The 15676-nt window shown below is 50.0% G+C and overlaps 1 pseudogene; it reads right to left on the minus strand.

Moving 5' to 3' along the window:
* Nucleotides 1-13721: 13721 nt before the first annotated feature.
* LOC146200318 (uncharacterized) lies at nucleotides 13722-15396 on the minus strand (annotated as a pseudogene).
* Between the last annotated feature and the right edge of the window lie 280 nt (nucleotides 15397-15676).

Genomic DNA, 15676 nt, shown 5'->3' on the forward strand with positions numbered 1-15676 from the left:
TACATGCATTGTTAAAATACACAGCAGAAAAGAAAAACCAGCTTAACAAGCTGTTTTTTCTTTTCTGCTGGGTATCTCTTGTAAAAGCCAACGTCCAGCGACCTCACCCCCATTGGTCGCGCCGACTAGTTTTCCGGCGACGGCGAGCGGCGCCGGGGCGATGGAGAACGGCGCTCGCGGGAAGCTGGAGGTGGTGTCATGCTTCTGTTCGATTGTTCGATAGCGGTGAAATATCCCGCAAAGGTGGTACTTGCCGGATCGCTGGAACCAGGATGGTAACGCGAACGACGAGAAGAGCCAGGATTTTAACCCTGCTGCTCCGGGTAGCTCATGGAGTCGTAGCCGTAACGCGATGCTTGACGGCGAAAACATGATCTTAAGAGGTGACCAGGTTGGCCGGAGTGATAGCACACAGGACGTCTGCGAAAAGGTGGCGCAGGCAAGTAGTCGCCACTGAGAGCGTCGCATCGACTATTCGGTTATGTATCGGCTAGTAGTAGCGGGTCCGTTGCTTTACGGGTGTTATCGGTATGTTGCTCTGCCGACACTGCTGCGGTCCCCGTTATTCATCGAAGTCCGCTTATTTAACGAAATCCGCTGCATTAAAGGCAATTATTGAAGACGCACACGGCAGATGCGATGGGGGCAGCGCTGAGGAGTCCCACGCTATTTCTAGGGACCGGCTCTCTTCTTCACGAACGATCTGACGGATCGTGGAGGACAGATCGTGAGACGATGTTACGTCAGCAGCATCAACAGTGGCCACCGACGTAACACCAGCCAAACGTCCGGGGTGCTACCCAACGCATTTTCAGCGTCTTGAACGTACGGCAACGCTGGATCACGTCAGCCACTGAATCAAGGCTTGCTTTGCCGATTAAACCCTTTAAGAAGATGGCCAACTTTGCCCTCTTCTGTCATGCGAGTATCGACAAGCTTATACAGCTTCAAGACTTCCTTGATATTGTCACGGACAACAGGGCTAGACGTGACTAAAACGACGGGACGAAGCTGTACCAGCAGGCAACGTTCGGCGCTCAGCACGCGAGTCAACTTCAGTGTCCTCTTCTTCCAGGCGCAGCAAGAACATGGGGACACCAGGTGTTATTACTCCCCCTCTTAAAAAAAGAAATAAGGGACGGAGCGCGAGCGATGGCCAATGTAAGCGAAAAGGAAGATCAGCATATGGACAGCATAGATAACGGAGGCGGGGTAAGGTTTCCTACGCGACAACGAAACAAGCGCATAGCGCACTACCGCGTGAAAGAGGGCTTCATGCGGACAACGTGCACGACATTGGAGCGTGGTTGCCGACGCGAGGGCTGCACAGTACCCACTGGAAGAACTTCGTAAGTCACTTCCGTGAGTCGGCGCAGAACTTCGTAAGGTCCGAAGTAACGAGAAATCAGTTTATCACACAAGCCGGGCCGACGCACCGGGGTCCACACCCAAACTTTCTCTCCAGGATGGTATGCGACGTGTCGATGACGGAGATTGTAGCGACGTGCATCCGTGCCCTGCTGTTGTTGAATGTGAATGCGGGCAAGCTGACGTGCTTCCTCGGTGCGCTGAGCAAACTGCTCGGCGTCTGGCGTGAGTGGATGATCATCTGTGCAGCTCGGAAGCATGGCATCCAACATCGTCTTAACGTCACGTCCGTAGACTAGGCGAAATGACGTAAAACGCGTCGTCTCTTGGGTGGCCGTGTTGTAGGCATATGTGATGTAGGGGAGAATTTCATCCCAGTTTTTGTGCTGCGAGTCTATGTACATTGCGATCATGTCGGCGGTGGTTTTGTTGAGTCTCTCCGTGAGGCCATTCGTCTGCGGGTGATATGCAGTAGTTTTTCGGTGGCTGGTATGACTAAGCTCGAGCACGTCGTGCATGAGCGGTGCCGTAAACGCGGTGCCTCGATCGGTTACGACTAGGGACGGTGCGCCATGGCGCAACACGATTTGCTGCATAAAAATTTGAGCGATCTCAATTGATGTGCCCCGTTGCACTGCCTTGGTTTCTGCATAACGTATGAGATAGTCGGTCGCGACTATAATCCATTTGTTACCCATCGATGACAGCGGAAATGGGCCCAGTAGGTCGATGCCGACTTGGTCAAACGGCGTCCGAGGTGGAATAATAGGTTGGAGCAAACCCGCGGGTTTGAGAGAAGGCACCTTTCGACGTTGACACTCGCGGCAGCCTCTCACGTAGCGATGGACGACGTCAGAAAGTTTAGGCCAATAACAGGCCTGACGAACTCGAGCGAGAGTGCGTGCAAAGCCCAAATGGCCGGAGGTGGGCTCATCGTGGCAAGCAAAAAGGATATCGTCGCGAAGGTCGGCCGGCACGACAAGGAGGTGCGCTCGATCAAGGTGCTGGCGTTTTTCTTGAATAAAACGCCATTCCGAAGACAATGCAGACAGGTGCCTTCCAAACTTGCGGGGGACGTCAGCAGCGCGACCCTCCAGGTGGTCAATGACAGGTCGAAGGTCTGGGTCAGCTCCCTGTCGGGTCATTATGTCTGAGGCATTCACTAGTCCAAGAAAACCTCTGTTATCCGTGACGTTATCGACAAATCCGAAGGGTGGCCGGGAGAGCGCGTCAGCCTCTTCGTGCTTCTGACCAGATTTGTACACAATGGAGTAATCAAATTCTTGGAGTCGAAGGCTCCATCGTGCTAGGCGCCCCGATGGGTCACGGAGATTGGCCAGCCAGCACAAAGAATGGTGGTCAGTAACGACTTTAAACGCACGGCCATAGAGGTAAGGCCTATATTTCATAGTTGCCCACACAACCGTGAGGCATTCCTTTTCCGTAGTGGAATAACATGTTTCACCGCGGGAGAGCGTGCGGCTGGCATACGCAATGACCCTTTCCACGCCAGCTTGGTGTTGAACGAGTACAGCGCCAAGGCCGATGTTGCTGGCGTCGGTGTGGACTGGGTGGCAGCATCTTCATCAAAGTGCACAAGAACAGGGGTAGTTTGCAGTCGTCTGCGCAGCTCCGCAAAAGCCCCCTGTTGCTCGGCGGCCCACACGAACTGTGTATCATCCCGCGTGAGGCGGGTGAGGGGTGCGGCTATCTTGGAAAAGTCGGCAATGAAGCGGCGGTAGTACGCACACAAACCCAGGAAACGTTTTAAACTCCTCTTCGTGGCAGGAACGAGAAATTTAGCGACAGCGGCAGTTTCATCGGGGTCTGGCCTAACGCCTGCGGCACTCACAAGATGACCGAGAAACTTCAACTCTTTGTAGCCAAAGTGGCACTTCTCGGGCTTGAGCGTCAAGTCAGCTGACCGGAGGGCATCTAATACTGCGCGAAGGCGTTCGAGGTGTTCTCCAAAGGTTTCAGAGAACACGACAACGTCGTCGAGACAAACTAAACAGATTTGCCATTTGAGGCCGGCGGGAACGGTGTCCATCATGCGCTGAAAAGTAGCCGGCGCTGAACATAGGCCGAATGGCAGCACTTTAAACTCATACAGTCCATCTGGGGTGACAAAAGCTGTTTTTTCGCGGTCCCGCTCCTCGACATCAATCTGCCAGTACCCGCTCTTCAAGTCAATGGAGGAGAAATACTGGGCGCGACGAAGCTTGTCGAGCAAATCGTCGATACGGGGCAGCGGGTAGACGTCTTTTTTAGTGATGTCGTTCAACTTTCGTTAATCAACACAGAAGCGAAGGGTGCCATCCTTCTTTTTCACCAGCACGACAGGGGACGACCACGGACTGTTGGAGGGTTGGATGACACCATCACGAAGCATCTCCTGAACCTGTGTCTGAATCGCTTCACGTTCCGTCATTGAGATGCGGTACCGCTGCTGCCGTATAGGGCGGGCATCGTCGGGAGAATTATGCGGTGCTTCACAAGAGGCGTTTGCCGAATTTTCGATGACGTCGCGAAACAAGCACTGTATTTTAGAAGGAGAGAACGCAGGTCGTGCTGCTGTGTTTCCCAGAGATCTGTACTAATATCCAGACGATCAAGGGATGGGCGCACATTTTCAACTTTTTCGAACGTAAAACATTCAGAAACGTCCGCTAAAGCGTCGGCGAATGCGATTGCGGTAGCGCGGAAAAGATGGCGGGGTTCGTTCGTGAAGTTAGTCACCAGGAGCTCAGATCGGCCGTTACGGAGATGAATGAGACTCCGCGCCGAGGTGATGCTGTGGGTGAGCAAAAGGGACTGGTTGCCCTCAGCGACCGCCGTACCGTCACGTAGTTCATCGCAGTTAGCAGTCACAAAAACACTGGAACGTGGCGGAATAGAAACGCTCTCGGCAGAAATTCGAAGAGAGGCACAGCTTTGGCGGTCTGCGGTGTCAGTGTCATCAGCTTCCTCGGTCGAAAATGTCACGGTACGCTTCCGGAGATCGATAATGGCCCCATACTCCCGGAGAAAATCGACACCAAGGATACAGTCGTGGGAGCAGTCAGATATCACAAGGCAGCTGACAACACACGTGGAGGTGCGAATTTGGAGTCTCGCCCTGCACTGTCCGCTCGGAGTTACGACATGTCCGCCAGCGGTTCGAATCTGCGTGCCAGATCATGGCGTCATCACTTTTTTTAGAAGCGCCGCTAGCTTCCCATTTAAATTCGAAAAATCAGCACCAGTGTCAACCAATGCGCTAACCTTACAGCCGTCGAGGGGCACAGGTATATCCAGCGAGAGTCTATCTTCACTTGTACGAACTGTCATCGGGCCATCAAGTCGCGGTTGCTCACAGGTCGCGCTGTCGGGGGATCTTCGTCGCGTCGATTTGAAGCGGTCTCGCCCTCTGAGGTCGCTGTCTTTAGTTTTCCCGGCTTGAACTAGGCGACCGTTGCTGCGCCATCCCGGAGGAGCTGGGCTGCGAGGATGGTCGGCGTGGAGACGGAGATCGTGACTGTCGTCTAAAAGTTGGCGCCATGCACCGCTGGGCTACGTAGTCCTCAATATCACGGGGTCGTTTGCCTAAAGGAGGGCTACGCATGTAGATGGGGAAACCCTTCAGTCTCAGTTGTCGATATGGGCACTGTCGATACAGATGAACAGGTTCTCCGCAGTGGAAGCACAGGCGCTGTCGATTTGGGGCACGCCACAGGTCTGCCTTTCGCTGGGGTGGTCGGTGGTTGTCGATGTACGGCTCGGGGCGGGCTGAATACAGTGAGCCTTGGTCGGGTGGCAGCAATTGTGTGGAATCAGTTGGGGGACGTCGCAAGATGTCCGCATACGTTGGCCGACAGGACTCGGTGGAAAAGGATGGCGGGTTAGCAGATGGTGCGGAAGGCCGAAGTGCTTGCTGGAGGTCTTCTCGGACAATGCTAGTGACAGAGCCGACCGTCGGCTGGGGAGCACCGAAAAGCTTCTGGAGCTCTTCACGCAAAATGGAGCGGATAATGTCGCGAAGAAGATCCGGACTAGCCCCGAAGGCCGAATGCGGCTCCGTGAGCGAAGCGGCGAGTACCGGCCTGTCGTAGGTCGTAGACCGCTGCTGGAGCATCTTTTCCATCATGATTGCTTCCGAAAGAAACTCGGCAACTGTGCTCAGCGGATTGCGCACGAGCCCAGCGAACAGTTGTTCCTTAACGCCGTGCATGAGATGGCGCACCTTTTTCTCTTCGGGCATGGCCGGGTCGAACAGCCTAGTCATGTGCTCCACGTACATCGTTATGGTCTCGTTTGGCATCTGTATGCGAGAGCGTAAAGCCCTTTTCGCTAGTTCTCGGCGATCCGGGCTGGTGTAGGTGTCCAAGATGCAGCGGCAGAACTCGCGCCACGATGTTAGGGCGCCTTCGCGTTTCTCGTTCCAAGTACGACCGCCATCTTCCAGGCTAAAGAAGACGTTCCTGAGCTTTGCGGTGTCGTCCCACTGATTAAATGTGGGGACCCGTTCAAACTGGGTGAGCCTGTCTTCAACGTCTTCCGTCTGACAGCCGTGGAAAGCCTTATGCAGTCGTGGTGTCTGTAGAGTGTAATACGTTGGAGTTTGCATGACAGGTCGAGGGGCGGCTGCGGTAGTGAATTCCAACGGCCCGTGCTCAGGTGGTAGTCCTAGGTTCCTCCGGCTAGCGCGGTGAACAGGAGTGTCGATAGGTACAGGACCTGAATCCTGGGTATGCGGAGGAGTGCGGGACATATACTGGGATCGATACCCCGCACCTCCATCAAAATATTTCACGGACAACAGGGCTAGACGTGACTAAAACGACGGGACGAAGCTGTACCAGAAGCCAACGTTCGGCGCACAGCACGCGAGTCAACTTCAGTGTCCTCTTCTTCCAGGCGCAGCAAGAACATGGGGATACCAGGTGGCAATATATTTGATGCACGGCTCTCAAGGAAGCTGAGCTCTTTGAGAGAGCGCTTGTTCAGCTCGCTTCTTCTTCGCGTCAGAATCTCCAAAGCACTTTTCTATTTCTTTCACGTAGCGGTCCCTGGTGATGAAAGTGTCCTCGTGGTTGTCGTACCACGTTAGGGCTGTGCCGTTAAGCGCGAAAACTACGTTACCTAGCTGAGCGGAAGAGTCCCACATATTGTAACGGCTCACCCATTGGTTGTAGGAGAGAGCCAATCATCCACGTCTTCGCTGGGTGAGCCCGTGAACGAACGCGGCTACTGGTGATGCTGCGATGAGCTGCTAGGCACGAAACTCGAAGCATCGGTGTCAACAGACATTGTAGGCACATATGGCGGCAGGCCAGCAAGATGGCGACATCGGCGCTGTTCAAGCTGGGAATCCGTCTTCAGGGTTTCTGGTGACCGTGAACCAAGCGCCTCTCACCAAGATGTTACAAGCGAGGTTTCAGTTGACGCAAGACGAGCGCCTAAGGCCCAGCTGTGGCGACTTGCGAGTCCTACCGCACGAGCCGCTTCTTCGTCGACATCATCGTCTCTTGTCCCAGCACGAGCCGCTTCTTCATCGACCTCATCTTGTCTCCATTTCTGGGCGTCACATCGTATAGGGTATAAGATATGGTTATCATGCTCAGGGTCCCAGGAATAATTCCTGCCATTGACGTTACATTCTCCAGGAGCCGCAATGCAACAAGTTCTAGTTTAAGGAGCAATCTTCAAGTCTGTTAGAAAACTATAACACCGGGTGTTGCATCTAAATGGCACTCTCGCTGAGGTGTCCCTCATATCCCAAGGACAACTTCGAGATGTAAATACTACACATCAACTAATATGAACGTTTGTGCCGCGTAGAGAAAGAAAGGAGGCAAGTAGCAAAACAATTGCTAGTTATTAGGTTATATGTACTGGTAAGCAAATATTTATATTGGCCTTGAAATAATAGCGGTAGGCAAAAAAGAATAATTCCTTCCGCTCTTATCGAGAGTAGACATGATCATATTATCTTACAAAGCATAAAATAATTACTTCGAAGATACCTCTCTCGTACCATCATCTCTAACAAAAGACATCACCAAAAAATAAAATTTCCCTCCCCTGCAAGAGGACAGAGAGCTTCGCAATATGCACGTGCTCTTTTAAAAACCTTCGCCAGGTACTTCTCGAGCAGCTCTCTATATATCTTCCTTCTTCTGCTCAAAACAAAAACGTTGTTAGTTCAACTTCAAAGCGATGCCGAAAACCATCCTTCTTCAAGGAGCGGTGTTGCGCTTGCAGCCTGTGATAAAAAAACTAAATGTTGTTAAATTTATTTACAGAATGATACTGCACCTCATCCTGGTGCACTAACCAACAGATGGTGAGCTTCCTCGTCTTCAACCTCTATTCTGGAGAGCATCTTTTTTGCACTTCCTTGTCCTCTTCTATGCGCATGCCTGACATTTCCCCCTTCGCAGACGAAGCCCCTGGGCTGTGAGTCAGAGCTCCGTGAGTGGCAGCGCTTCATTCTTTAGACATGGACTACTTGTGTTTTCCGAGAGCGGACCTTGGGAACATTGGAGAGACACGACATAATTCAACTCATTGATGCATTTGAGCACAATAAATGGGCCTGTGTAGTGCGACAACAGCTTCTGGGACAAACCACGCTTGCGGAAAGGTGTCCAGAGCCACACTAAGTCACCAGGGAGGTAGGAGACATTATGATGCCGACGATCGTAGCGCTGCTTAGAGCGGTCCTGCGAGGACAGAGTGCGGCAGAGGGTGCTCGAAACAAAAGGCTCGGCGTCGAGGGAGAACGGCAAAATGGTGTGGAGAGAACGTCGAGGCTGACGGGCGTAGAGGAGGAAAAATGGACTCTAAAACGTTGTCTCATGCTTCGAGGTGTTATGGGTGCAAGTAATGAATGGAAGCACGTCATCCCAGTTTTTGTGCTGGGAGTCAACATACATTGTAAGCATGTTCGTCAGTGTCCGATTTGTACGTTCAACGAGGCCATTTGTCTGGGGATGGTATGGCGTAGAGTGACGCGAGTGGCAAGTACAATAGCGCGGAAGCTATTCCACAACATCTGATGTAAACTGGCGACCTTGGTCACTAATAATGACACGAGGAGGCCCAGGCCCATGACGGAGGACGAGAGCGTGAAGAAAAAAGACGTCAGCGGCGGTGGCGGAAGGGATGGCGGCAGTTTCACAGTAACGCGTGACATGATCTACGTACACGATGACCCAACGATTGCCTTTGGACGAGTAGGGAAACGGGTCTATGAGGTCAACACCCGCTTGCTCATATGGTGTGGTAGGTGGTCAACGGATGTAAGTGGCCCGGCGGAGAAGTCGTGGGGAGTTTGAGCCGCTGCCACTGCACGCAGGAGTTCACGTAACGCTGAGTCGTTCGACGCATATCTGGCCAGCAGAAACGTTCCTTAATGCGGGTAAGAGTCCTGGCAAATCACAAGTGCCCAGCTGTAACGTCATCGTGCATAGAGTGTAGAACAGAGGAGTAGAGGCTAGCCGGAACGACTAGCAGAAAGCGCGCACCACCAGACGAGTAATTTTTTCAATACAGCAAACCGTCGCGAATGCAGAAAGAGTTTGCAGATGCCGGATCACAAGCTATTTCAAAAAGTGATACCAAGTCTTGATCTTTTCGTTGTTCTCGCTTGAAAGTGGCAAGATCCGGAAATTGTACGGAAACGGCGGCAAGATATTCGTCAAAGTTGCCATCGCAGAGGGTAGTTGGAAGAGGCAGCCGCGAGAGGCAGTCAGCGTCACGGTGTTGCCGGCCACTTTTGTACGACCCTGTAAAGTTGAAGGCGTAATGCCCAGTGGGTCAACCGACCGCAGGGGTCGCGTAGATTAACCAGCCAGCAAAGCGAATAATGATCGGTGATGACTGTAATGGCACGTCCATAAAGGTACGAGCAAAACCGCTGTACGCCAGAAAAGACGGCAAGGCATTCTTGCTCCATCACGGTATAGGGGGCATTCACATGACGTTACAGCTTACGTCACTGCGTGACCGACGCCATTTTTGTGTCCTATATTTCGACTAGTGCGGTCGCCGGTTAGCGGTTCAGTTAATCGTGTGCGCTTCGCTGTCATTTCTACTTCATGGCAGCATTGATGTCATAAAAATTAAATCGCCATCATGACTGATAGTTTCAACTATCTGGAAAGTCTGCGCGATGTGGACAGAGCACGTTACATTGAAAAAATCGACCTCTGCGGCACTGACCCATTCGCAGTCGATATGCGCGACTGCACGGTAAGTGTCGATCTGTGGCCGCACATAAATATGTGTGAAATCCACGAGTTCCTTGTGCTATCAACGAGCTTCGTCACCCGAAACCAAATGAAGGCGTACAAATCACTTGAAGGACACAACTACCTTACAAGCGGGTGGGTTAAGCAGCCGTGGCTAAAGCAGACGAACCCAGGCACCGTCATCGCCATAACGCAGGTAGGTTGCGCACTTACATTCATGCCGTAGAGTGCTTCTCCCGGCTAAACTGCTGATTATCTGAAGCTCAAAGTTACACAGAAATAATATTTGGTCGTCAGTACCTTTTATATACCAAGTTTGTTTGGGGTATTTTCCTCATTCTATATGAAAAAGTCGGATGTTCTCGTACGTCGTGTGTGGCAGCGATGGCAGCGGTGGTGCCATCTCGTTGCGCCGCGAGCTTAAAAAGATTGCGATGCACGAACAAAACTCTTGTTTTAGTGCAGTTTTAGTGAAATGCTAATTATTTATAAATAGTTCATAAGCACTAACCTTCCGTAAAACAAGTCGGCCCGCCTACCCTACCTTCCTTCACCGAATCTCAGGAGGGCGCTGCAGATGTAAACAACGAGAGTCGCGTTTGCTTTTACGCCCCCACACACGATCTTTAACGTGTACTCGCATTGCACAGGCTGCGGACGCCTCACCGTTTCATCTCCATTAAAACGCAGCCGCCGGCGGTCGAGTTCGACCCCGGATACTCCGGCACAGTGGTCTAGCATCTTAACCACGGCGAGGCACGCACGATGCAAGCATCCCACTTCTGATCGCATGGGACAAGGGGCTCGAATAAAATTGATGTTAAAAACTACTGACGACCAGTTTCCATTTCCGCGGGAAATTTGAGCTGCAAGGTTTCAGCAATTTAGCTGGCCAGCTAAAGTACTTGAGAATGAAGATAATCCCGGGAAAAGCATTCTACGGCGTGCATGTAATTGCGCAAGACGTGTTATTTATGGATGAGCTGAAACCACCGGTAAAAAACTTCATTCCACATGCAGGTCAATCACTCACAGAGTTTGGCGAGCCCACCTTTGAAGGTTTGGATTGCTGCAAAAGACGACGGGGAGGAGTTGGCAGCGCACTGCATGTGCATGGCCGGGAAAGGGGAAGCTTGCTCCCACGTCGCCGCGTTATTATTTTATCTTGAATACGGCGTGCGTGTACGTGAAGAGCAATCGTGCACGGATCGCGACAACAGCTGGCTACCAGCGCACATCCGAAAGATCACGGCACGGCCTATTCATCTTTTTCATCTTCCACCATGAAAAAACGTCGTTTAGAGGGTCCCACTTCAGGCGTTGAGAGCAAAATTCCAACCCGAAAACCCGCGCCCCCACCATCGAGGAGAGAGTGGGAAACATTCTTTGATATCGTGATTGCCAGCGGACTTCGGCCTGCTGTTGCAAGCACAGACCCAAAGTACAGCAACTTATTTGTACCTGCAGCCAGAAGCTGCAGTGGTGCTGACCTACGGATGCTTTACGATCAGAATGCAGCCGACTTACCGCACAAAGCATTATTAGAAAAATGTGAACAAGTATTTGAGACTCTAACAATTAGTGAGCAAGCCATCACAAGCATTGAGAAAAGAACGAGAAACCAGGCTATGAATACTAGTTGGCATTTGTACAGGAGAGGTCGAATCACTGGAACAACACTGTATGACGTGTGTCATACACGGCTAGTGGATCCCTCAGCAAGTCTTATGAACCGTATCTGTACCCCACCGACGAGCACGCTGTCCACACCTGCAGTAAGATATGGCCGTGAAAAAGAGCCCGAGGCACTTTCAAAGTACAAACAGGTAATGACTGAGTACCACCAGAACGTTGAATTCAAACAAGCTGGACTTTTTATTTCGCAGAAGTATCCTTTCGTGGCTGCAACACCTGACATGCTTGTCCAGCGTACATGCTGTGGAGCAGGAGTTGTTGAAGCAAAGTGTCCGTGGAGAGTGAAAGACGGCCTCTTGAGCGATTTGCTCAAAGATACAAACACCTGTGTCAAAGACTCTGACGACACTCTACAACTAAAGAGAACACACAGCTACTACTACCAGATTCAATTACAGATGTTCGTGTGCAAAACAGAATATGCCGATTTTGTCCTGTGGAATGAGAAAGAGATAAATGTTGAACGAGTTTTCAGCAACAACGAATTCATCACAATGCAAGTTGCCACTGCAAGCAATTTCTTCAAGAAAGTCCTCCTACCAGAACTAGATGCGCATCAGTTCTCAAACTCTAGCAAGAATAAAAACAACAAAGGTAAAGAACATTCAGTAACAAAAGATGTCAGCTTAAATGACAGCCAGAAAAATACAATGAAAGGTACCAGCAAACAGCCCCATGCCTTTGGCACCACTGCCATGTAATGCTCAGCATTCGAATACAATGTTCGACAGTCAAAAAACACAAACATCGAATGATAAAGAAAATGCAACAACGCAAACGTTTTGCCTATGCAAGGGGCATGAAGAAGGCCGTATGATTGCCTGCGACAACAAGAAGTGCGAAATGAAATGGTTTCATTTCAGTTGTGTTGGCCTAAAACAAGCTCCGAAGAGCCGGTACTGGTTCTGCAACTGATGTTCTGGAAACCAGCCTTCAAAATAAAGCCTGTCTACGTCACTGGAAACTTCCAAAAATGCCAGCTGTCACCAATGCATGTAAAAGCATTATTTATAGTGCCACTTTAACATAAATACAAAGCACAACTTGCCCTACAAATTGGCTGGTGTTGCAAAAGGTTCCCTTTGGTTGCAGTGTACAATTCACGTTAAGGCATGTGTTTGACTCTGTCAGAGACTTAGGGTTCCAACTGTACACAGCACACAACAGAAAAAACGATACACATACATAGTTGAGCACCAAATTGCACCCTAGGTTGTGCCTGTGAGTAAACATATTGGCTTCTCTTGTCCTTTCCCACACACAGTTAAAACAGCGTAATAATTTCAAAACTTTGTCAGATCAACTGACTCTGGCAATAGCTGTACACTTCCTGGTGTAAATCTCCAGCGCACTCAATTTTAGCCTCACAAATTGACGCATTGTATAGGAATCCAATGTTCACACTAAAAAACTGTTTTCCTCAAGTAAATGCGGTGTAAGGAAGCTTGAAAGAGTAGTGAAATTATTGTGTACATTTGACATTAGCTGAGCCTAAATCGTAGGCTTTAAACCACAGAGCAACTAGTGTCTCTGTTTACAAAACAAAATAGGCAATGAACAGGGGAGCAGCGCAATCAGATCTACTGTCACTGCACTTTGCGACACATGCACTTTTTCCCTACACACGTTCCTGTTTTTCTGAAGGTAGCCCCTTAATTCGTAACGAATACATTTTTACGAATTACATAGAATTACCCCTCATGTAATGTTCCATCTGGGGGCCCTTGAGGTTCTAATAATAAAAAAAAAGATGGTAATATCTTGGTTTAGGTTTCTTTACTAGTTTAGGTGCAGAGTGAACGTCAGAGATATGCACAGTGCCTGTGCTGCACAAATTCAAGCAGTTCTTGGGTGCAGCAAACGTAAATTCATATCTAGATGTGTCATCATCATCAGCCTGACTATCCCCACTGCAGGGTGAAGGCCTCTCCCATATTACATCAACTAACCCGGTCCTCTGCTAGCTGCATCCAAATGACTCCTGAGAACTTTTTAACCTCATCAGCCCCATTAACTTTCTGCCTCTCCTTACTTTGCTCTCTCCCCCTTGGAATCTATTGTGTTACCCTAAGCGACCATCAGTTGTCCTCTCTTCGCACTGCATGCCCTGCCCATTTCTTTTTCTTGAATTGCACTAGAATGTCATCAACTTGATTTATTTTTCTGACCCGCTCTGCACACTTCCTCTCAACGTTGCACAGATGTGTCAGTGTCATCGAAATCGTCATGACTGGTATCAAAGCTCCAAGATGAGCTTCCCATGTCTGTGTAGTGTTGAACATGGATTCAGAATCAAAGACAGAAATAAAAAGAAAATGATGAATGGCTACTGAGTCTCTTCTACCATAAATGACTCCCCCTCCCCCCAAAAAAACAACACATGCATACAGATACAGGTGCCCACCACAACAGGAAGTTGCCGCACTATTCGAATGGGACAACCGAATTGCATAGGTTGGTGAGTGCACAGCACACCTTTGCAATCTTGTCTATTAGGCACTCATTGCTGCTGTTTTTTTTCAGCACTTCCACCGGCAATGTACCTTTCAGTATGGTGTATTTGTTTAGAACCATACCAATTACACGCTCAACATGGATGCGAACGTTGGCAATTTCTCTGCTTCGCTCAACTTCAGCACTTGACAGCTGCTGCTTGCCTTTCGTAAATGCAGGCACAGCTAGTGTGGCACAGCTCATTCAGACACTCTCAGCAATTAAAAAACCCCTGTCTGCTAACACAACATCTCCTCTGTCTAAAAACTGCAAAATACCACTTTCCTCTGTTTTCGTGTTATCACTTGCTCGGCCACCAAATGCTTTAGAAATAAATGTGACCATGCCTTGCGGGCAGATTGCCAGTAGGAATTTAACCGTATTATGATGCTTATAATACGACCATGTCTCAGCTCTAGGCAGCAGTGAACTTGGCCTTTCTATAAAAACCTCAAAACAATCCAGTATTGCCCTCACTTTCAGACCAAAATTTTCCATAAATGCTGTTGGCATTGTCTTTACAATATCCTTTTTTTCTGGCCAGCGTACAAGTACACCTAACCGGTCATAACAGACATCGAGCCACTTTTCACATATTCTTGATGCAGTGGATTGTGATACCTTAAAGCGATAAGCGAGGTCCTGTGTACGTAGACCTAGCCTCATTCTCACGAGAAACATCATTTCTTCAAACTGCGAGAGTAGATTTCTAGAGGAATGTGCCGCATGGTCTTTGAGAATATTGAACAATGAGCAAAGCATCAGAAAAGTTGGTAGTCCTGTGTAGAATGCAACTTTCTCATCATTGCCACGAAGACAATCTTCAGAAAACCTTGTTGCTGTGAAGTTCTCCTTTGAATTATGTAGCTCATTTCGAAGATTGATGATTTCTTCTTCAAGCTTGTGGATGTATGCAGCTGTCATGTCAGTTTGGCAACCTGTACCTACAACAGACAAAAATGAGGACAGGAAATTAAATCACAGAAACCCATACCTGCCTGACGTTTCAAGGCTACCCTACTGAAAATATTGTGCGAGGCTCAGCGTGATTATCTGTGCGTGGTTATCGACCCGCACAGCGCGAGTTTGTGCGTGCGAGGATGTGCGATTCGAGAATGTGCGATTCGAGAATGTGCGAGCGAGAATGTGCGAGCGAGAATGTGCGAGCGAGAATGTGCGAGCGAGAATGTGCGAGCGAGAATGTGCGAGCGAGAATGTGCGAGCGAGAATGTGCGAGCGAGAATGTGCGAGCGAGGATGTGCGATGTGTGCACGGTGGGAGAACGTGCAACGTGTTCACGGCGCGAAGGCGTGCACACTGTGAAGATCTTTGTACCCGTGTGTGTGTGGCAAAATTTGTGCATAGCTATCAACATTCAGAGTGCATGGATGTGGGCACTCACTTCAGGCCCCAATATAGTCCGACGAAACGCGCGCGCGCACGTCGCCCTCCGCGACGTTACGTCGGCGAAAAACCGAGGTCTATAGTCCAACGTCACGGCGTGATGGACGTAGCGAGCGCGAGCCGACGCGGCCCAACGTCGCTGACGCGCAAACAGAATCTCGCCTATTTCTCGCCGACCGCCATAGCCGCGTCGGCCATCCATCCCAGCATTCCTCACGCGCAGTGAAGATGGCGGCTTGCATGTAGACAGAGACTGCGCTATAACCACGCGCGCATTTCAGACACTGTTGCGGAAAAGCTGCTAGAAGGAATTCGAGGGCAGCCCTGCGTTAATGATACCAAGCGGATTGACTATACACAGACGTTCAAAGGAAAGAAAAATGCCTGGGATGCAAACTGTCAGTAGTGCGGCTGGGCACAGCTGTGAGTTCTTCGCTGCGGTGTGTGTACCATGCTCGTTCTAATGCATTGCTCTAGAAGGT

The sequence above is a fragment of the Amblyomma maculatum genome, chromosome 2 (genome assembly GCF_055883805.1).
Source record: "Amblyomma maculatum isolate TAMU_Amacu chromosome 2, ASM5588380v1, whole genome shotgun sequence".
NCBI lineage: Eukaryota > Metazoa > Arthropoda > Arachnida > Ixodida > Ixodidae > Amblyomma > Amblyomma maculatum.